At 50.7% G+C, this 23,593-nt stretch overlaps 2 long non-coding RNA genes across 2 annotated transcripts in view; one reads left to right on the forward strand and one right to left on the reverse strand.

The window, feature by feature from the left end:
- Positions 1-1,944: 1,944 nt before the first annotated feature.
- Positions 1,945-23,593, reverse strand: part of LOC123276215 (uncharacterized) — a 143,292-nt gene continuing 121,643 nt past the window's right edge. The window contains exons 2-3 of the long non-coding RNA XR_006512519.2: positions 22,508-22,760; positions 1,945-3,115 (exon numbers count right to left, since the gene is read on the reverse strand). This is a non-coding gene — a long non-coding RNA (uncharacterized lncRNA). The remainder of the gene's footprint in view (positions 3,116-22,507; positions 22,761-23,593) is intronic.
- Positions 13,538-22,496, forward strand: LOC123276216 (uncharacterized). Its single transcript, XR_006512521.2, has 3 exons — positions 13,538-16,770; positions 16,997-17,080; positions 17,184-22,496. It is a non-coding gene; the product is annotated as an uncharacterized lncRNA (long non-coding RNA).

Below are 23,593 nucleotides of genomic sequence, written 5' to 3' on the forward strand. Positions count from 1 at the left end.
GTGGATGAGAAGATAAGGAGAGAGAGAGAAAAAGGAGATTGTTGCCTTTGGCATAATAGCAGGATTTCTGGAACCAAAGACCATAAGTGGAACATAAGCGAAGGAAACATCTGAAATGAGTTCATGTTTTTAAAAAGAAAAATGGCACCCAAGGAGCTGGGCTAGCCTTCCTTCCATGACAGTGAAGGCAGTGAGAGTCAGAACAGGGGCAAAGACCCAGGTGCATGGCGGGGAGGGGTCTCAATCTTTACACATGAGTAATGAGAGGGTAGTTTCCAGATGTCTGCACGCTCATCTCCACCTCGGCATGCAATGACCTCCCTGTGGCCACACCACGCAAGATCAGCGGGATTAGCTGGAAACTCATGTTCCAGCCCCACAGATGCTCACACTTGTCTTTCAGCAGGAAAGATGGAGGCCTGATCCCCTGACAAGAAGCAACAACTTCAGGAAGGCATGCAATCCTGAAAGCCTGGCTTTGACTAACCTGAAAAGAACCTGTAATTTGCCTTCAGGTTGTTCTTACTTGTCATGAACACCAAAAATTGGGCTGGCACCACCTTCCCCTCCTCCACCCCCCACTACCACCACCAAGTTCCGCTCCTTTATCCCAGATAAAGTCAGTGTCTGGAAAGGTACGAGTGAGCTGGGAGGTCCCATTCAAGACTATCTGAGATGAACTCAAAGGTTATCTAGGAGACTTTAGAAGAAAGTACACACTTAGGCCCAATTTACAGCTTTTGATATTTTAAAGGATCCTAGAGTTCAAAGGAACTTCAGGAAGTCCTCTAGCCAACTCCTTTGCTCTCCGGACAACACCATCCCAAAGATTTTAGCTCTTAGTCTCTGTCTAGCAAAGATGCAGAATTTTCTTCTTGGTTCATTATTCTACATAGTACATGCGTGTATGATATACACACACACACATACTGTCATAGTCAATTCTACTGTTCCCAGTGGTTGTGTTAGCTTTTGTTTCTTAATGAACTGTTTTGTTCTTAAAAATAAAAGTTAACTTCACCTTTCTAAGTAGGATCGTATTGGAGAGGAACCCCTGATACCTTCAATGCCTGGCATGCCTACCGTCCACAGTTTTCCTCTGAAGGAAGTGGTCTCCGATGGCTCTTTATACCTAGGTTTTTATTCAATTTCATACAACCCTACCACCCTGGAAACAACTGATTTGGTCAAGATTGGTACCCAATCTAATGGCTTCCATCGATAGGCTGCCCAGTGGCCAGTGAAGTGGCCAGGCACGAGAGCTCTGAATGGCGACTGACCAAAGCAATCTAAAGCATTGGCAGGTTACAGCAGGTCAAGCAGAAGCAGAAGAAGGGTCATTGAGTCACCCAGTAGGGTGACCTGTTCCAGTTTGCCCAGAATTGTCCCAGGTTTAGCACTGAAGGTTCTGTGTTCCAGGAAACCCCTCAGCCCTGGGCAAACTGGGGCAGTTGGTCACCCTCTGCTCATTACCAGAGCAGAATTCTAGAATCAGAAACAGTGGATTCTGCTGCTAAGTAGGAGATGAAGACGACCATGATGTTACAGGTCTGCTATCCCTGGAAACCACCTTTGGTGACTGGGTATCTCGAATGACTCGGGCTTCTTGGAAAGGCCTCGTTGGGTAGCCGCCAGGATGGTCTCCTGTCTACCTTACTTCCACGGCAACCTGGAATAAGCCAGTATTTATGGAGACGATACAAGTGGGTCTCTCTTCCGTGAAGCCCAAAGGAATCTAGCTAATACAATGAGTCTGTCTGCAGGTCAGGGAGGAAGGTGATAGCCCACAAGGGAGCCTCACATTTCCATAGCAGGAGACCTCCTCCAGAGGTTCCCCTCTCTCATTCTGAGGTAAATCTGAGATGCCAAGAAGGATCCCACCACTCCACTGAGAAGACACTGAAGTCACTAACTAGTCATACAAAGACATCATCTACAACACAGGGAAGACAGACAGGTCTAGCTTTAATTCTTTTTTACAAAGGCAAGTCATTCACTTTGGAAATAGAAAGTAGAAACATCTTTGGCTCTGCGTCTTGGACAATGTTGAACTATGATCAATATTTAGGAAGTGTTTTCAGCCACACATATAATGGCCACAGAGTGAAAGGAACAAACAGGACTCGTATTTTGTTGTCAAGTGTGTGTGTCATCAGCATGCACTGGAGGGCGGGGGTCCTCAATAAACACCACCAACTCTGGTAGCTGGGCAGGCTGTAACAAAGCACCATGTTCTGGCATGGACCCCAATGGCCACCTGAGGGAAGAGGGCCTTCACAGCTGACTGTGCATCTGTGCCAAGGGAAGGCGGCTGGAATGAAGAACGGCGTCCGTTTTCCGCTCCTCCAGATGTCACCTGTGTGAGATCTGAACAAAGAAAGCTGAACTGGAGAACATCAGCCTTCACGATCCAGCTCCCCTGCCAGAGCCTCTGCCAATATCCCTAGCATCCGAGAGCCTGAAGAACTTCACCGATTTGCATCACTCCGGAACCTGTGGGGCCAGATCCCAAATAAATGAGAAGGGATCCCGTACCAAGACTGCTTGCATGGCAACACACAAACGTGCCTCTTGAGAAGGAGCAGGAACAAAAATTAAGATCCCATTTGACCTAAGCGTAGTTAACTATTCACTCTGTATCCGGCTAGAAGATAATGGAGCAAACAAGAATTGCTGAGTCCAAAGGCACAGCAGACGTGGGAGGCAGGGGGCAAGAAAGGGTGTGGCAGAAAGCCCTTTGGTTCCGGGGATGGAGCGGGGAATCTAAGAGCAGGCAGCAGCAGAGGAAATGGTTTCCAGGAGAAAGGACAAGGTCTGGGATCACGGCGTCTTCTCCAGCTATAGGTCACCTCCAGCTCCTGCTGGTCAACACACAGACCATTCCTCAGTCTGTGAGGGTCTTTGCTTTCTCCTCAAATGTCTTCTCAAATCCAGAAGTTTCCTTAGTCTCCAAAATAAGAATTCTCAATCAGATCCAGAGTTCTTGCCTCTGAAGAGATGGTCCTATCTTAGCCAGGTCCTTCAGGGGCTCCTGGTGCACACCTGGCTCCACCAAGCTTCCCGGTGGGAGGTGTGTGTGAGGGAGAACAGCCCGTGCCAATCCTCTTTTCTAGGCCTGTGGACCAAAAACAGCATAAGAGTTAGATTCTGGTTTCTGCTCTTTCAACAAGGAGCCCACTTTACTGTCTTTAGTCCATAATGTTCTACCTACTGAACAGAACATAAACTGCTTCTAAAAGCAGTATTTTATTTAAGAAAGAAAAAAAAAGGCCTATTTATATGTCTCAAGGAACTCCCTGTACACTGAATCATCACCAGGAACTCTCCAGACAAATCGTACACTACACCCAAGCTGACTTCTTTTTTTTTGAAATACCACTGAATACAGCCAGCCCAGAGAAAGTGGAAAATTCTGTTTTTCAGCACGTCACTGTTATGGCTGTGAGATATGGGGCAGGGAGCACAGAGCAGTCAGATCCTCCACTTAACAGATGGGAAAATTGAGGCAGAGAGGGGTGCCAATGTTCTCAGTACAGGACGACAAGGGTCCGGTCCCTAATGCTAATGTTCACTTTAGCCGGAACTTCTCTCCTGCTTTCACAAGTCCCTTAACAATTAATTAGGAAATTAGCCAGAGGAGATGGGACCTTCAGAGGAAGTGGGAAGACACTCTTAAAACACATTTCTCTTTCCCTAATGCTGATTGCAAGTCAATGAGGATGGACTTGGCCTCACCATATTTTCCTCACTTTGCACCACTCCCACACAATCCCTCATTTCTGAGGGACAAATATATTTAGCGCCACTAAATGCCCTCATGGGACTTCCCCATTTTGAAATTGAAGAGGCCCAGCCATGCAAGCAAAGGGCCTAGTCACAGACATAGAAAATCTGGGCCTCCTGATGAGGCTGCTCGCTGGGTCTCTGATTCCAGAAGTCACTATCAACCCACAAGGAGTAACTTGGACAACTGCAAATCCGTGTTCTCACAAGTACTTTACCGGATTAGATGCCGTGGATACAGACATAAACCAGACAGGCAAGCTCCGCCCTCACGGTAGAGAGGAACACTGAGCAAGCCCCAGGCCAGAAGGACAGCAGGATCGGAGGGAAATGCACTAAGGATTCCAGAGGCATTTGGAGCCAGCAGGCCCCCTTCTGTCGCTCTGAGATCAGTGAGGGGCACAGCTCAGCCTGGTGCAAGGGAGCGCTCCTTCCTACCGGCTTTGGCTAAACCCCTGGCAGGGATGTGTGCGGCGAAACCCAGAGAGAAGGGTACTGACTGTCAGCGATGGGAGGACATCACAGTGAGGGCCCTAGGGGACTGAGAAGGGAGAAGATGGCTAAAGACGTCCCTCTGCAGGAGAACTTTGGCAGGAGAGAGAGTCTGCATGTCAGAGCAGCCTCCCCAGAAAAAGCCAGCCAGCTGACGTGCCGACCCAGAGGTGCTCTGGGGCTCCAGGTGGCTCCGTGATTGGTGGACAAGAGGGAAACCCTAAGTCTTCACCCAGGTCCTGTCTGGGCCCTCAGGACACTCTCTTTCTTTTGGACCCGAAAATACCCCAAACGACCCCAAAGTTCTGCTACCCTTTCTCTGGTTTCCTCTCCCCTCCGGGGTAGCAGCCCTCTAGGCCGTCTCAGAGAGGGCCAGAAGCCTGCTCCCTCCTCCGGGAGATGCACGCAGCTAGCAAATTAATTGGCAGCAGCCGGGTGAATCACACAGGGACTTCCTTCTTGTTGCCCAGCAACCGCATGCACTTGGCAGTGGGACACTAAACACAGAGGGGAATGTTGGGAGGCACTTGCAAAATAAAATAAAAAGCAAAACATACAACATCCCAGACTCATCCCCAGCACTGCACACCCAGCCAACGGGGGTTGAGGGGAGATGAGGGAATCAACACAGGGAAGGAAAATGAGGTCAGGACACAAGCAGCCTCCGCAGGGCCTGACACTCCCTCCCTCCCCCCATCAAACTCCTCTAGGTGTAGCATTTGCATTTGGCCAACGACACCCCTCTATTAGCCTAGAGAAAGGCAATGGGGGCAGCGGACTAGCCGGCACCCAGGGATTTGAAAGAATACCTGGAAACCCACAGCCCACGGACTTCGTGAAGCTGCCTGTGGGTGGGACCACCAACTCTGCTGTGTACACCTCTCCCCCGTGCATTATTCCTAGGTTAGGTCGCTCTACCACCTCTAGGGCATGAATCCTGTCCCCCAACCTTTCCCACTTGAATGTTTTCATGCCTGTTGCTATGGCCACTGGGAGTTGATTAGACAGACAAGCCTTCTGATACACTGCCCTGCCTTCAGACCCTACCTCTGGCCTCTTTGAAAGCTCCCAGGACAAAAGTGAAATGTATGTATCCTCTATATAGGTGTGGAACAGCCCACGGAAGAAAAACTGGGGATGAGGAAAGGAAGAGCATTAGCAAGAGAGCCTCTGTGGCCGGCTGAATATTAGCCCCCAAGAAACTCACACCCTAATCCTGCAACCTGTGAATGTCACCTTCTGTAGCCAAAGGGACTGTGCAGACGTGAGGAAGTTAATGATCTTGAGATGCAGAGGTTATCCTGGATTATCCGGGCATGCCCCAAACGTTATCATGAACATCCTTAGAAGAGGAAGGCAGAGAGAGATCTCACAGAAGAGGGAGCAGGACATGTGATCACGGAAGCAAGAGGCAGGAGCGATTCAAGGAAGGAATCATGAGGCAAAGCAAGCAGGTGGCCTCCAGAAGCTGGAAAGGGCCAGAAAATGGATTCTTTCCTAGAGCTTCCAGAAGGAACCAGCCCTGTGGAAAGCTTAACTTTAGCCCAGTGAAACCGGCCTCCAGAATGTAGGAGAATAAACTTGTGTTGTTTTAAGCCACTAGTTTGTGGGACTTTTAAACAGCAAAAGAAACTCATCTTGTCGATCAGGGCATATCCGTTTCCCCCACAGACCTGAGGATGGCACAGAGGGGATTCCAGTGACTGGAATGGAGCTGCTCAGAAGGGGCGGGGTCCAGAATTCGGCTTAGAAAGGCCTAACAGGCACCCTACAGGCCCAGAAGGACGAGGTAAAGTGATTGAGGGGAGAAGACCAGGCCTTGAAGGAGGCTCTCAATTCACATCATCTGTGACTACAGCTTGGGCTGCTTGCTTCATCTCTGACAGCCTCAGTCTCATCGTCTGTAAAACAGAGATAACACTAACATCTGTCTTGCAAAGCTTTTAGGATTCAATGAGATACTGCACGGAAAGCACATGGTAGATGCCAAATAAATGGTAACTTTTAGGAAGGGTCAGGCATGCACATGTGGGCAGAAGCTGTCAGCTGTCTACCCAATATTTATTCTCCCCTTTCTACTTAGTAACATAACTCTGACTTTTGGCTGGCACCCTGTGGCCCAGAGTAAAAAGACTATGTTTCTCAGCCTCCCTTGCAGCTAGTTATGGCCACGTGACTAAGATCTGGGCAAAAAGATATAAGCAAAAATGTTGTGGGACTTCTGAGGAGGCTGTTCAAAAGGCGTTGGAAGGAGCCCAATTTTTACCTGTCTGCTTTTACTACCTTCTGCTTTCAATGAGGACATGATGGCTGGTGCTCCAGCAGCCATCTTGGACTATGAGGGACATTGAAAATGGGAGTCATGCACTAAGATGATCTAACAGGAAGATGGCAGCCTGGGTCCCTGATAACTCCAGAACTGCCACACTAGCCTCAGATGGCCTTTCTCTGTTATGTGAGAGACACTGCTCTTCTGTCTTAGTTATTAAGCCATTGTTATTTTAGAGTTTTCTAGCAACCATAGTGGAAACAAGGTATCACAGATCTAGAGAAACAGGAGTCAGAGTCAGTCTAGAGTCATGGGTCTCAAAGTGTAGCCCTGGAGTGACAGCTTCTGCAGCACCTGGGAACTTGTTCAAAATGAAAATTCTCAGGCCCCACCCCAGACTTAGTGAAATGAAAACCCTGGAGTGGAGTCCAGCAATCTCTGTTTTCACAAGTCCTCCGGGTGATTCTGGTGCACACTCAAGTGTGAGAACCACTCTTCTAGAGCAAGGTGTCGCAACTCTGGCACTCGTGACATTAGAGCTGGATAATTCCTTGTTGAGGGGGCCTGTCCTGTGCACTGTAAGATGTTTAGCAGCATCCCTGGCCTCTACCTACTAGATGCCAGTATCACCTCCTTCTCAGTGTGACCATCAAAATCGCTCAGACATGGGCATATGTTGGGGGCTGTGGGGGCACCAAAATTGCCCCCACTTGAGAAACACTCTCTGACTAGTGGTTCATTCTTGGCCTTGGCTATACATTAGAATCACCTGGAAAGCTTTTAAAAATTCCAATGCCTAGGCCTCATCCCAGCCTGGTGAAATCAGAACGTATGCGGGCGGGACGAGGCGGCAGTTAAAGCTCTGCAGGTGAGCCCAAAGTTCGGCAGATGCTGACAACCACTGCACACTGCAAAGGGGCAGCAGGCCCAGAGGAAAGGCTGCACCAAGCCGGGGAAGGTGGTAACGCATCTGAATCCCGCCTACGGGAAGATGCTCCCAAGCAGGAACTATAATCAGCATGACTGGGGTAGATATGGGAACGCACATCCTAGCTGCCAGATGGGGTGGAATTCCTGGTGGCTGTGTCATCACCTCATTTCCCATCAGAACAGGGTGGACACCTTTCAGTGTCTCCCATGAATAACCACACAAAGCCTCAGTTTCCTCCCCTAATAAACACAGCACACAATGAGCCAGCTCCCACGAGGTGCTATAAACATTAGCTCACTCAACAAAAAGAGCTGCCTCAATGCAGACAGTGATGCCGCAGTGGGGCCTATGTAGAAAGGGGGAGCGTAAATTCTCCTTCCAATTGGTCAACTCCCCAGGCATTGAAACCAGAATCCTCCCACAAGGATGCGCTCTGAGCAAGGAGAGATTTCCCATATATTTTAATGGAGCCCTGAAAATAAGCGGGGCCGGGGGTCCATAACTGGGTTGGAGCAAAAAGGAAGGCAAGAATTAAATGACAATCCAGCCACGCAGAAAGAGGGAGAGCTGAACACGTTGGTGCTACGACTCCTTGAAAGGAGGAAGAAGTCAAGTGTAAACGCTCTCTCCTGCTGGGACCGGGACTGTCCCTCACTATTTCATTCCCAGCCTGCCCTGCGGCAAGGCTGAGCCAAGCTTCTCCTTGTTTCCCTTGGCCCAAATCATTAAGTCCAGGATGTCACTGTGGGAGGCAGGGGGGAGATGGAGAAGAGGAAGAAGGAGAGGAGGTGAGGAGGAGAGAAGAGAGGGAGGAGGTGGAGGACAAGAGGGGAGGAAAATAGAGGAGGAGTGATGAGAGAGAAGCTTACGGGGCTCAGACGATCTTAGTGACACCAAGTCACCGCGGCACCAGGATGAACCAGCCTCCCTGTCGCCTTCCTATTTCAGACCCACCTGGCTGGCCCAGACGGGAAAGTGAGGACCAGGCATGAGTCTGTAACCCATACAGAAGCCAGCTTGCAGTGGGTCTCTAGGAGGCTGAGGCTCAGCCGGATGGAGCCTACTCCCAGCATGCTCCTTTCCCTTCCCAGGGTTCTCCCTTTTGTTCTTTCAGTCCACCTAATGCAGCTGACTGCAACAAGGTAGAAGAAACCCGGTCACTCCGTACCAGGAGTACCAAAGAGGCAGGAACCCACCAGGTCTCTTTTCTCTTCCTGGAGACTTTTAACAGGTTCCTGTCTAACAAGTTAGTCCAAAGAGTACAGGTCTTTGCTGCTGGCACTTGTCATTGCAATGCTCCCACCTGCCCTTCCCTACATTACAGCCCTTCCCCACAGAGCCAAACATCTCCCACTCCACTAAAACTCCTGGGTTCCCTCCAGCCTGGAAACCTCATGTGCAAATGTCCTGACTCCTGCAAATGTGTAAAAAATAAACCTTAAAAAGCTTCCAGATGTTCCATTTGTATGATGGTGTTTCTCTGCTTCTGTCCCCAGAGACCAATACATGATGTCCAGCAACCTGACTGACCAGATGAAATACGAGGAAGCCAAGAGGCACCTCTTGGGGGTAGACGGGGAGGGCGCCCCTTCCCCCAGGACCACACTCAAACAGTTCATCCATCAACTCTCCCCCTGCAAGGATGTGACCTGACATTTCCCCTCTATCTTCCATCCATCCTCACGCCCCCCCCCCCTTCCACTCTTATAGGTGAGAGATACAAGCACATCCCTTAAATTTGTTTCACGTAACGCAAAAAACTCCAAAAGACCACAAAGGACCCCGTCTGAGACACTCAAATGATAAGCTTTCAGGCTTTGTCTTCTCTGAGCACCACCTCATCTCTCCCTTAAACTTCCTATATCAACTGCCTTTGTGACACAGTCAAGGACAAAATGACACAGAGCAACCCTGACACCTAAGATGTTAAATCGCCATCTGCAGCGACATCGTAGGAGCTGGACCAGCCAGAACAAGGGAATGGAGTTCATGACTTGTCAAGGCCCCTCTAGGGCTGGTGGCCTCTGATCTATAGAAAGGTAATTGCCAACGGGCAGCCTTGTGCACACACAGCCACACACGCACCCTTCCCAACACACACACACCTGAGGGCCCAGGATTCTTTGCACAAGGTGACGCCTGCTCCCTTTGATGTTCGCTGGATGTGTTCCCATTGGGCAAAAACCAGACCTCAATAAAACCCGGCATTATCAAGAGGCCGGTGGTTTGCGATTGCACCAGCCTGTTATCTCCGCTGCCCTGGGTGGGGCTGCTTTGTGGTTCTCCATTGAAAAGCATTAACTTCTAGGTGGATCAAAGCCCCTTCCGAACCAGCCGACCTGGATCCCTGTTTATCCACGGGGGACTGTTCCTCAAGATAGACTTTAAAGATAATAGGGACCCCAGTCCCGGATGCCCTCCATGCTCTCCTTATCATGCAATATGTCCCTCAGGGGCCACCCAGCGGCCAATCCCAAGGCCCTTCTCCTCTCTTTCTTCAGATGGCCCATTTAACAATAGCAGATGGGGGACTGGGCCAGAGAGGGTCTGGGCCCTGCTGCAACAATGGGCATCAGGGGACAGAGCGAGCCCTACTGGGAGACCATGCAGGAGCTCCTCTCTCCTGTGAACCATGCCAGGGAGGGGACAAGAGAGGAAGGCATTTACAATACTCCCCTCAGGAGGGACATACTGACAGGTCCCCCTCATCCAGTCCCTGACGTCCCTTGTTGGGCTCTACTCTCTACGAAGATGTTTGAAGGCCAGCGATGGGCCTGCAGTGAGGACACAGTGGCACTTCTGAGTTGTCTGGATCTGGAACACCCAGGACTGCTCATCGACATGAGAGAGACAGAGCACGTGCACTCGATGACTGTGGGTGCTGGCAGGCTTCAAGGTCTCCAGAATGTTCCTCAGTCCATGTGGGTCTGTCACCAGTCGCTGGAGGCTGGCTGCAGCAGCCAAGTCTTTCTTCTTTGCATTCAGAGTGTCTAGCTTAGTGCCTGGCCTTGAAGAGGCACATGAATGAATGAATGAATGAATGAATCATTAGCAACACAGGCTAGATATCTCACAAGTATGGGAGGGACGTGAGGCATGGACACTCATTCCTTCCAAAGGGAAACACTTCAGGGATCACCCCTCACTGGGGACACCTCAGCTTGGGATATGGAGTCAGACCAAGGATCAAATCCCGGAATGTGGGCAGGTGACCCCGATTCTCTTTAACCCATCTGTAACACAGGAATAACAACCTACTCCTTCGTAGGGTCATTGTGAGGACCGAGCTAAATACTAAAGACTCAATAAGTAGTATTTGTCATTACTAACGCACTTCCCTACAGCACACTCTCTGCGAAAACATACAGGCAGCCCATGTCCAAGGAAGGAAGGACAGGAAGTCACCGCCTTGATCATTTTCCTGCTACAGACCATACAAAAGAGGTGTACAAAAACTCCAGACCATCTTCCATTCTTCCTTGCTTTTCTTCTTTCCTCAGTAAAGCTGTTCCTAGCATCCTCAACTCCTTCCACATCCCCTCAACCGCCCCTAAAATGTCTGAGCATTCCATGTGCAGGGAGGAGGCGATGGAGCCGGGAGTCAGGAGCGGGTGAGATAACGCCCAGTCCTGAAGGAGCCCCACCGTGAAGGAGGCAGCTCAGCCTCCGACGGAACAGGGCTGCGCTCTTGATTCCAACACAGCCGAGGCGAACTGCAGTTGCAGCTTTGCTGTTATTTAACACTGAAATGCCCAGATGTCCTCTGCCTTCGATTCTTACATCCTTCCTTCCTCCTCTTTCTTCTAACTCGTGTCCTCTCTTCCTCGAACCCCTGGTTCGCCTGTCTTCTCTGTCTCACTCTCAGTAGAGACACCACAGCCTGAAGAACCAGGTTAGGTCAACTCCAAGGGAAAGGATGCCTGGGGGGGCTCTGGTGGCACGGGTGCCAAGGTGACGAGGGGAGCTGGGCCTTAGCACCCCCTGGTTGCAAGGGGGCCAGGCTGTTACCCAAGGTTGCAGCTGGGCTCTCAGAGGCCCCGGGAGGTCAGGCAGCAAGTTCACAGGACAGGCCACCCACACTGCACATCAGGGCTGCTGGACTGTCCCCGGGGCCAGCGCGGCTCTGGCCCTTGGCCCTGCCTTGGAACACTCCACCATATGGCCTCCCTCGGGGAGGATGAGAGGAGGAAAAGAAGTAAACCAGGGGCAAGAAAGAGCCACACCTCCCTCTGGGTGCCAGGAGCCCTTCCTGGGCAGGGGGTGGAGGGTGGCTAGAATTGTCCCCAGCAGGTCCCAGAAGAGTGAGCGGGTGTCTAAGAAACGAGATGGGCACCTCTGACAGCAACATGCAGGCCCTGGGATCGGGTCCCCCTCTCTGTACTCTTCTCTCTCTGCAGCCCCCACTGTGTTTCCAAGGTTTGATCTGAACTTCAAAAACCCTGAACCTTGGGTTACTTCACACTTTTCCAATTAAAGACCCAAACTGGATTTTCATGTTTGCTGAGAAAGCTCTGACCAGAAGTGTAGGCAGCAGAGAAAACAGGAAGCGCAGGATCTCTCTTGTCCGCTCTCCCTCTCTCCCTTTTTTCTCTCTCTCTCTCCCTTTCCTCTCAAAGTCCGGGGAGGCGGGGAGCAAACAAAATCTTGGCAGCCTTGGCCCCTAGGTCCCCAGGAGGCTGCCTATGTTCTGTGGAAGGCTTTTTCTCTTTTCTTTGGTCCCATAGACACCAGTCCCCATTTCGGTCGGGCAGGGGTGGGGGTGGCACAGAGCTGGGTGAGGCTCTGGGAAAAGAGAAAGAGGAGGCGAAGAACAGATTCTCTGGTGCGGCTGCCAAGAAAAGGGCCCGAATGCCTCGTCTGGGCGGAAGGCAACCTTCCCAGGTTCCTCAGCATGCTGGGACTTGCTGGAAACTAGAGCGCTGGCTGGCAGAAGGAGGGTGGACAGTGGAACCAGAATTCAAAGGGGCAGCCGAAGGAGGGGGGCCCCAGGGGCAAGAGGGGGAGGTTTCAGTGAATCATATAAATTAGAGGCAGAAAGGATGTCAGGCCACCTTCACTTCCTTCCTCTCCTAATGGGAATTATCTCATTAGCCTCAAGCTTCCTAGAGGCTAACTTTAAATGATTCCTGTAATGGGGATTTCAGTCTACAGCCCCCTATCCATCTGACTTGGAGGAGCGCTAAGAAGGGCTTTTAAAGGCACAGGAGCAAAAAGACGCCGGTTCAGTCTACTTAACCCTGAGTACTTTCTCCAAACATTTCACACAATGTTAGTACTGCCCTTTCAAACCTTTATTTCCACTCACAAGAACTTATTGTGAGAAACTAGTCATGAATATGGTGATAGGCTCAATAATGACACCCTCAAGCAAAAAAAGATAGTCACGTCCTAGTCCCTGGAACCTGTAAATGTTACCTTATATGCAAAAGGGACTTGGCAGACGGGATTAAGTTAAGGATTTTAAAATGGGGAGATTATCCTGGATTATCCAGATGGGCCCTAAATGCAATTACAAGTGTCCTTATAAGAGGGAGGCAGAGGGAGATTTGATTACAGAGAGGAGGATGTGATGTGACCACGAAGGTAGAGGCTGGAGCGATGCAGCTACAAGATGAGGGATGCCAACAGTTCTCCAGAAGCCATTCTCCCGTCAAGCCTCCAGAAGGAACCAGCCCTGCTGACAATTTGGTTTTAGTCCCATAAGACTCATTTCAGACTTATGGCCTCCCAAACTGTAAGACAATAAGTTTTGTTGTTCTAAATGACCAAGCGGTTGGTAATTTGTCACAGCAGCCCCAGGAAAATAGTACAGATGCAAATAAAGTTGTTGCTACCAGGATTGTCATCAAAGCCTCATTTCACAGCAAAAGAAAAAAACATTGGAAACATCAAAGAACTGTTCAAAAGTAGCCCTGTCATAGTCCTACAATGAAATACTAAATAATCATAGAAATACTGAAATCTTATTTAATAATGAAGGATTCACGTATAACTGGGTACAGATCCTAAATATTTTCCTTGGCTTTTATAAATTTTTCTAATAGTAAGCATCTCATAATTATTTTTGTCATAAGTCACACATTTATATGCAGGGTGGTGTGAGGGTTAAGGATGGTTTGATCCCTTTCTATGAACAGAGAAGCAGGAACTGGGGACAATTTAGTGGAGAGAGGTCAAACAGAGTCAGAGAACCCAGGGCTGGTACCTTTCTGGTTCTGAAGACTGTCATTGGCAAAAGGGCTCTCCTCCACACACACCTCAGCCTGGCATCACAGCCCTCCACCCTTGGGGCCTTCTGGTCTGCAGACCCTCCTCCCTAACAAATGAACAATTTCCTTACATGGAGCCCAGTCCTCTTGGCCCCTCACCTCAAGTCTATTTCCTCCAGCCCCTCCACAAAGTGTGTTTATTTCTGCCTCCATACTCTTATGCTGTTCCTCACAGTTGGATGTTGTATGAGTTTGTCAAGGCTGCCATAACAAATTCCCACAAACTGGTGGCTTAGTACAACAGACATTTATTTTCTCTTAGTTCAGGAGGCCAGAAGTCCAAAGTCAAGGTGTCTGCAGAGCTGGGTCCTTCTGAAGGCCCTGAGAGAAAATCTGTTCCATGCCTCTCTTTTAGATTCTGGTGGTTCTCAGCAATCCTTGGCATTCCTTGGCTTGTAGACATATCAGCCCGGTCTCTGCCTCCATCTTCATATCACCTTCTTCCCTGTATCTCTGTTTCCCCTTCTCTTCTCAGGACCTGTCATTAGATTCTTAACTAATTACATCTGCAAAGACCTGATTTCTAAATAAGGTCACATCCGGAGGTTCTAGGTAGACATGACTTCTGTGGGGACACTATTCAAGCCACGTCTCCAACGCAACAGACAGCCTGCAGCTCTTCTCTCTCTCTACTTCGCCCATTTCTTCTTCAAGTCTCATCAACTCCACAAGGTCTTCTTTGGTTCTTCCAGGTCCCAGAAGTCAACTCCTTTTGGTAGTATCCAGAGGAAGACGGAGTCTCCCTAAATGAATGAACTTCCCAACAATTGGAGTTGCCAAGGTTAGAGTGGGTAGCCTCTGGAGAGATCAAATTCTCCATCAGCCAAGGGTTCAAGCAGAAAACACCTATCTGGAAAGACTTAAGGGAGATCCTGGGTCTGGATGGCAGATGGAATCAGGTGGTCCAGAAGAGTTTGATTTTATGAGAGCAAGGATTGTACCCAATCCACTTAGCACAGTGCTGGGCAAGGAAAAGCTACTAAACAGATGTTTATTGCCCTGTCAGGGATGCCCCCTTAAATCTCAACGTTCCTCCTTTCAATGAATGCATGGAAGACTACAAAGCAAAATAAACTAAGAATTAGACAATTTGCATATTCAACAACTACTTGTCAAGTACCTCCTTGGTATACTGCACTTGGGGATAAAACCTGACACTCCTATGTGCCTCTTCCTTGATGGCCAGAAGGTGACAAATCACATGGCAGGAGATACATAGATCAGTACCCCAGTGATTACGTGGATTGGGAAAGGGACTCACGCCACCAGTTTCTAAATGGGCAGTTGAAGGTCCCTTGGGAAAACCTAAGCAATAAGGTCCTGGGATCTATTTTTGCTCCTGCTCAGCCCACTGAGAAAGGGCGAGAAGGCAGAAGAGCCTTTCCCTACAGCAGCCAAGGGCAGACTGTCTGTTCATGCTGGAACCTAGACAAAGTACCCCCACCAGGCGGTGATTTATCAGCTGTGGGAGGCCCAAGAAGCTCTTAAGCCACAGGTGGGTGCCTGTAAAGCCATCCTCCCGGGGGGGGGGGGGGGGCACAGACCTCAGACCCTGCTTTGTGCTAATCACTGTAAGCACCCCGGTACCTCAATCCCGATCTGGGTGGCCCTTACCACTCCCAAAGCCTTGTCACATGCTCAGTGATCTCAGCTGGCCCCACATAAACCCTGTCAGGTAAGCAGGTCAGGTGTTGGTGTTATTCCCACTTTACAGATGGGGAAACTCTGCTGGAGCGGTTGGATGACTTGCTCAGGGCCACCCAGGGAGTACATGTCCCAGTTGCTAGCCCAGTGCTTCTTCCATAGACCAGGAGGCAAATGGTGTCCCCACGCCCTCAGTACTGCCCACGAGTACCTTAGGGCTTTACATAACTGGCAACAGGTATCAGGCAATGGCTCTTCCCTCTGGGCGCTGGGCCTCGTTTTTAGACACTGGGGAGCCTGACTCCCTAAAACTGCCACCTCTTCCTGTTCAGTCAACCTTCCTCCTCCTGCTTGACGGTTGGAAGTGGAAGTACGTGGACTGGGTGGGGGCGGGCACGGCTTGTGCCCAGGCTGGGCCTCCCGCAAGAGTGGCAAAGCATGCTTTTTGAGATCCCAGAGGAGAAGCTGCCCATTGTGTACTTTTCCAGGTATGGAGAAAGAAAGAGGAGACAGCAGAGCTGACTTGAATGCCTGGCTCAATTCACCGGCGACAGCCCTCCCAGCCTGCCCTGTGGGGGTCCTCAGAGCTGGCCCCTATTTCGCAAAGTTGGCTCAAGCAGCCTCAGGAACGGGTGGGTGACTTCAGAGCAGAGCAGAGAAGGACACCACCCTCTTCTGGGGCCACAGGTCAGTAGGGCAGGAGTTAATGCTCCTCAGGTCAGGGGCCTCCATGGGAGGCGGCAGAGCTCCTTTTTGGTGGGGCTCCAAGACCAACAGAGCCCATACCACCCAAATGCATTCACTACAGATCTGACTGAGCCCAGGAACCAGAACTCTGGGGGCGACACCTGCAGGGTGGGGCATGTGGGGCAGGGCAGGGAGGGCCAGCCTCATCCACAGCCCACTCCTGGAATGCCCAGATGCAGGATGATCTTTCAGCTGTGGTTTCCCCTCACCAAACCATTCCTTTGTCCCCCTCCTCAGCCCTCGTGGGATTTGCCTCATCCTTGAGGGGCATGTTGGGAGACACTGTACAGCTAAGAGTTCCACGGGCTCTTCTGCATTTGGGGTCAGGCCGGAGAGGAGCCAGAAGAAGGTGAGTGGACGTTGTGCAAGCCGTGAAAAGTCAAGCTGCCTCCAGCAATCTAGGCCAGCGTCCGGTTCCCATGACACTCTTACTGGCAGCGTTAATAACTAACCACGTCCCAGACAGGTGCTGGCGGCCTGGCCTTAGGAGTTCTTGCTCAGGGTTGAAAGTGAGTCACTTCCCTTTTATAGTTTGCTAGCAGACTGAGTCACCCAGAGGCCGACCCTTTCACACAAGCTGTCATACCTCGGCGAAGTAACATTCACGGCCATACCTTCGACCACCTGTTTTCCAGGTCAGCCGGGCCCTGTGGAGGTGACCCTCACGGTCTAGGCCAAACAGCATCCCTGGGACCCAGCCTCCGCCCCTCCCCCTTATCCCCCCACTCCCTCAACTGGGACAGTGACTCCTGTCCCAAGAGGAGTATGGAGAAATGTGGAGGGAGAGAGGACCTGACAGGGGGGCACCTAGGCCTGAAGCTGGGGTCCGTCTGTGTCACCTTTGACCTTTATCCTAAACAGTGTTCTCACACCTTCCCAACCCCCTGTTCGGAAACAAGACTGGAAGTGGAAAGTTCCAGAACTGATGAGCCAAAGGACAAAACCGTAAGGCAATAAGTCAGCCTCATCACGCTTAGGAAGGATGGAGGCTGATGGTAGGTAAACTGAGTCCTATGACTGTTAGCAGCTCCTCTGTTTCCTGTGGCAGGTGGGGAGCAGGCCTGGCCGCCGAGGCCCAGACCCTGGCATTGGGCGCCTACGGCGGCTCTGGAGCACGTCTCTCAGGACGAACGGCCCACACAGAGATCAGATAAATATCACCCGGAAAAGAATCTCATATACCTCTTTGGGGAATCCTTCCTTCCCCACTCCTGCATGCTCTCTCCAAAAAAAAAAAAAAAAAAAAAATTTTTTAAATAGAAAGACAAAGTTAGAGCAAAAGAAAATATGAAAATAAAAGACAGGAGAAAAAGAAAACCTCACTGAAATAGTTTGGGGATTTACTTTTTTTTCAATCCTCAGAAAGTCCCTCTCGCTACCTGGTTTCTAAAACAGACGGTAAACACAGATGACATCAGGTTGGGCAGCGCTGGTGTCTCACCACCAGGGGCTCCCGGCAGGTGTGAGGCTGACAGGTTGAGAAAAGATGACACTATTTCTATCCTTAGAAGATGAAACCAAGGAGGAGAAGTGACAGCAGGAGCTGAGCCCTGGGTGTGGCGGGAAATCTGACACCCAGCCAGCCGTTGGCCTTTTGGGTGAACTCCGCTTGTCTAGATGGGGCGGGGAGCTGCCTCTTGGTGAGCTTTGTTTATTCCACCTCTCAGGTATCATCCGATGCAAATCCCGCCCCCCCCCAGGGCTCGGAAAGCTCCAGCAGCAGCTGTGTGAGCTCCATGGAGCCCCCCGGACTTTCCAAACTGAATTTTGAAATCCACTTGCTGCGGCAGTGGCTTTGGCTTGACCCTTGCAGACTGTGAGGGGCTTTCCCTGTTACACACGTCTCGCACATAGCATCTGAGAATGCGCCAGCCGAGCGGTCGATAGCACCCAGGGTACAGATGCCAGAGAGAGAGTCTCCACCCCCAGTGGCTGGCTCAAGAGACCAAGTGAGTCATCAGGCCTGACCAGTGACCACGATGTCCCAGGGTGAAGCGGGAGGCCTGGGGACAGAGCCCGCTGCACAGACTCGAGCCACGGTGACTCACATTTGGACCCCGAGGGGAAGTTCCGTCTGTGAGTCCTCTGGATGGCTCTCGTCCCCCGGGTGAGGTCATCCCCACTGCCGCTCAGAACTGGGACTCGCTTCTTTCTCCCAGAGCCCCAGCTTTTCACTCTCAATTATGGTTATGGCAGAAATCATCGTTTTAGCCGCAGCACCTCTCCCTACCCACCGCACACACATGATGGATGAACCTGAGGAAAGAGCGAGTCCTCCCTGGGCGACAGAGTTTTCATCTGTAAAAATAGTTCTTCCTCCTGATGATCTCACACAGGAGGCTTCGGGCCTAAAAGGCAGTGACATGACAGTCCTTGGAAGGAAGGATGCTTAATCAGTGCAAGTCGGCCATATTGTAATATTACTGTTTGTGACTCCTGCTACGTGGACCCAGCCATGGGGCCACCACCTCGCTCCACCTCCCTGGGCCATTGCTCTGGAAGTAGAAGAGGGCACGGCTGGGTAGGAAAGTGTCCCCAGCAGAGCTGGTGGAATCATTCGGAAATACACTCAAGCTTCGGAGAGAGGGGCAGGTAAAGACCCCACTCTAACCATCGACTTTTCGTTTCTCCAAGCGTTTCCAAGAGAGCATGTACACATTTCTAAGGCGTCATCAGGTAGAAGGGGATCCGGGCCACAGCCCTCAGATAGCTCTTCTGAAATAAGGGTGTGTGACAGAGAAGTCCCCTAAAGATGGACACTAGGTGTTCCTCTATGGGCTCGCTTTTCAGTGCAATCCCAGGACATCTGCTAACAATCCTCAAGACCAGGTCCTCACAGAAGCCTTCTAAGAAAGACACTGCTTTGGAGTTGAGCTCTGCCCCACCTGGATGGTCACGTGACCACAGGACAGGAAAGACAAATGAGGAATGATGACATTCCTGCAACCGTCTCATGCATTCCTCAAACTGTCGAGTCCCAGGTTCTTGGAGGGCGAGGAAGATGGGAGGAAGGCAAGAAGGGTGTGAGGCAACAAGAAGAGCCCCCGAAGGGCTGCAGGAAGACCCTGAGGGATGGCCTTGAGCGGCATTAGGTACTCCGTGATGTGATAACGCCACTGTCAGGTGTCCCTTGAGAGCAGCCTGCACCCCTCCCTGCCCTAACACAATCGGAACAGGAAAATGGGGGTCTCTGGCCTCTCTCCTCCTATAATTTTCTCCCTCTTCCCTTTATTTTTCCTCTTTCACTTCTAGTCTTTGCTGCTGGGCCTGGAGCCTGCCAGTGTGACCCCTGGTGGCTTTGCAGGCAGGAAGGAGAGGACACTGACTCTCATATCAAGCCATGACCCCGGTGCAAGAGGCTATCCTAAATTAGGCAGTCGCAGCTGCAGAGAATCACCCCTGAGAAGTGGCATCACGGAGTGCCAGCTCCTCACCCCAAAAACGTCATTCTGTTGTCACGTGTACGTGAGTGGACAGGACAGGAGCAGGCACCTCCAGTGCCCCTTTTGTTTGCACCCTCGCCCCTCAGCTGCCCGTTTCTCTTGGTTTCCATATGCCCCCCCATCAGTGGGATCACAGCACACTTCGCTCAAAATCCTGCCGTGGCTCCCAGTTCCCTTGGAAGGAAAGCAAGACACCCCCACGGCCCTCCCTGGTTGGGGCTCATCCCGGGTGCTCAGTCCCTCCCTTGTTCCAACCCCACCAGCGCTCTTGTCCTCAGACACGCCAGGGACACGCCTGCCTTGGCCTGGAGGTTGCTGCTCCCTGCCGAACACGCTGCTCCCAACCGTCCATGTTCCCGGGGCTCGCTCACCTCCTTCAAGCCTGAGCTCAAATGTCACCTCTCAATGAGAGGTCCGCCCTATTTAATGCTGCACCCTGCCCCCGACTCCCCACCCAGCATGGAGCCTTTCCTGTCTGTATTTCTGTTTCTTCCCACAACACTATCACCTTCCTATGTACTAGATAATTTACTTATTTCCTATTTTGCTGTCTATCATCTACCCTCCCACCCTCCCCGCATTGGAAGGCAAGCTCCATGAGAGCAGGATCATGTTCTCTGCCCAGCATAGTCCTGGTACATAGTAGACACCCAATAGCTATCTGTTAGATGGATGGATGAATGAATGAATGAATGAATGAAGGAGTCGCCGCCATTCCGAAGAGGGTAGGGGCTGGGCATCTATGGAATGAACTGGCACTCAGGTTGGGATCACCTGGGCGGGGAAGGGAGAGGGTTGGCTAAGGCAGAGGGTGCTGTTCTCAGAAAGGCTGTGCCCACAATTTGCTGGAAATCCCCCTGGAGTCACTCATTAACACCTCCCGCCCCAACACACAGCCTGCCAGTCACCCAAACCCGGACAGCAGTGCAAGAACAATTCACACCACTGACTCTCCTTTCCAGGCCCATCCTCCCACCCACTCATCCACACCATTGTCTGAGCACCTAGTCTGTTCGGGATTCTAGAATGAGCAGTGAAAAGGGATGGGGTGAAAGAAATACCCAAGGAACAGAAAACAAGCCCCACTCTCACCCCCAACTGCTCTCAAGGCACCAGCTGGGGAGGCAAAGGCAACATGGCAGGTGAAGTCCTGAAGGTGAGATGATGCCCCAGGTGAAGGAGCAGACGGCACCATGAGGCCCCTGTGGCTGTGGGGTTTTGAGAAGGTGAGGCACATAGATGATGACATGGGAAGAGGGTGGGGGGAGCACAGAGGCAGGGTGCAGAAATATTCCAGTCTTAGGGTAGGATGCAAAGCAGGTGAGCTTGGCTGAAAGGATTCAAATATGAGTGGGAAGTGGTGGGCATAAGACTGAGTGTCCAATGACACGTGGCTGCTGGGTCAACAAGAGGCACGATAGGTGGTGGTTGCTTTTAATCAGAAAGTGACATGACAAATGCTAGGTTTAAGAAAGAGGCTTAGGGAAGAAACAAACAGAATTACTTTGGGAAAGAAGGACTGGAAGTCGAAAGGTTGGGTCCCTTGAGGGTATCCCAGCTTGTGTTACTAAAGCTAAGACCAGTGGAGTGGCTGGGAGAAGGGAAGAGAGGGGTCAAATCAGAAAATCACTGTGGAGTAACTGTCAGGACGTAGTACTCCAGTGGATGGAGGAGTTAACGCCACTGGCCGCCTTCCTTATAATTGATCCATGTGGAATGAGATAAGGGAGGAAGTGAACTAATAGATACGGCATCTATTACGATCTAGCCTTCTTATTTGTGTTATCTTGTTTAACTCACAGCCTCCCCGGAGCACAGGTATTAGCATCACCATCTTACAGATGAGGAAAGTGAGGCTTAGTAACTCACCCAAGATCACATCCAGAGCTGATAAGAAAAAACAAAAAAAACTCAGACATTTATGGTATGCTTAACACATCCCAGGCGCTGTGCTAGTCACGTCACTGTGTGTATTCTCTCACTTCACGCCACAACATGGCAAGGACTCTCTTACTACCCCCATTTTACGCATGTGGACACTGAAGTCTGGAGAAGTGAAGGTCACCAGCCTGTGGTTACAAAAGGAGGAAGTAGTGGAAGCAGGGCTGGAACCCAGGCCTTCTGGACCCATGCTCTTCACCACTACGCTAGAACAATAGTGGCAAATTTGTGACATAATCTGTCAGTTGCAATGCCTGCTTTGCACGACACAGCACTCCCTCTCCCAGGCGCCACAGGAGAAAGAGAGGCTCTGCTGCCTCCAATCTACTTGCCTGTGTTCTAAGCTTCCAGCTACACTGGCTGTGCCTAGACGTATGTATGAGCGAGACTTACAGCCAGAACTGCAACTGCTGTGGATGGCGGGGTATAGACAGCCGCGGGCAAATCCAGCCTTTGCAGGCAGGGAGTGGCCCCTTGCCCCACATCCTGCTTTATTAGGGCCAGACTTCAGTCGGCAGCATTCCAGAAAGCCCTGAGATCCCCTTTAATCCGAAGGTCAGTCTCTGTGCTCCTGAAGGTCAACAGGTGCAATCCATATGTTCCTCCGTCTCCTGGACCTGCAGGCTTTGAGTCACCTACCTGATGTGTGCTGCAGGAGCTCTGTGCCCTGCCTCAGACCCTGTACAGAAAGAGCAGGCAGCCGGAGCTGATGCATGGCGCACCAGGAGAATGGGACAATTCACTGTCCCTCAGAATAGAAGAAGAACACAGTGCTGGACTGGGCTCTCACTTCGAATCCTGCCTCCCCCACTAATTAACCGTGTGGCCTTGGGTGAATGGCTGTCCCTCAGTTTCCTCATCTATAGGTTGGGTATAACATGACCGACCTGTTAGGGTTGTGAGAGGTGAGAAGGAGTTTATTTAAGTAAAACCCGTGAGAACACAGCCTGCCCTGGATTAACCATGACGACTGTTAGTACTTACTAACCTGCGTCTCTCGACCTTCTCTGATGGCTAACTGCAAGGCTCCTGCCTGCTGATCTCCACGCTGGGCCGGCACAATGGTGCATTAGGGATGCCCAGGCAGCAGGTGTGCTGCAGAGGGAGCAAAACCCCCAAAGCCAGCAGAGCACCAGGGCTGGGCTGGGCCCTGATTCCTGTGCACAGCTCTCCTTTCCTCTTGTCCTTCTTTCTTGGTTTGAAGCAATTTATCCAGGTCAGCCACAAACGTCTGATTTCACCTGGAAAAAGAAGGGAGAGTTACACCAGGAAAGAGGATAATAAAACTCATCTTCAAGCTTAAAAGGTAGAAAGAGTAGTCTCTGAAGGTCAGACAGCCTCCCAGGGACATAGAGGTTTAACAGTAGTTCATTCTTCAGTATAGAATAAAACTATAGAATTCAGAATAAAGGGAGAAATCCAGATTATTGTTATAACTGGTCCCACAGTTCTGAGCTGTTCTGTTTGTATTGGGCCTTTTACTCAAAGATTCCTCTGCACCATTTCTGAAGTTTTATGTGTTCCGACCTTACAGTTTGTCTGAATTCATTAAGTGGGAAAACATAGGAGGAACACCTAGCTCCTGGCGCGGCCCCCATCACGCACTCAATAAATATTAGCTGTGCCTTTAGGAATTTTACTCCTTTGTGGGTTTCTAGAGAGCAAGGCTATTCCAGACTATCCACTTAATTCCTGAGCAGATGTGCAGTTATCAGCATAGTTGCTGCTAAAATAGATATTTAATCTTTAAATCCGACCTCTGTTCAACCTAATTCAGACACCAGGAAGAGTAGTATTTCAAAAGGTGTTTAAAGATAATAGCCCCGTTCTCAGCTTCCCCATCATTAGGCTCAAAGAAACCACTCCAGACCCTTAGGTTGGCAAATGAAAACAGAGAGAAGAAAGCAAAAGGGGAAAAATAATACCATCAGATTTGAAACAGAAAACTTGTAACCTTCACTCACAAGAGAAAGGATTGTTTGGCTGGCGTTTTTTTCTCTCGTTGGATGCTCACATACATCATCTCGGGGCTAGGATCACTCCTGCGGTTTCTAGAGTTCCTGAGGACGAGGGC

This window comes from Equus asinus, chromosome 13 (genome assembly GCF_041296235.1).
Source record: "Equus asinus isolate D_3611 breed Donkey chromosome 13, EquAss-T2T_v2, whole genome shotgun sequence".
In the NCBI taxonomy this organism is placed as follows: Eukaryota; Metazoa; Chordata; class Mammalia; order Perissodactyla; family Equidae; genus Equus; species Equus asinus.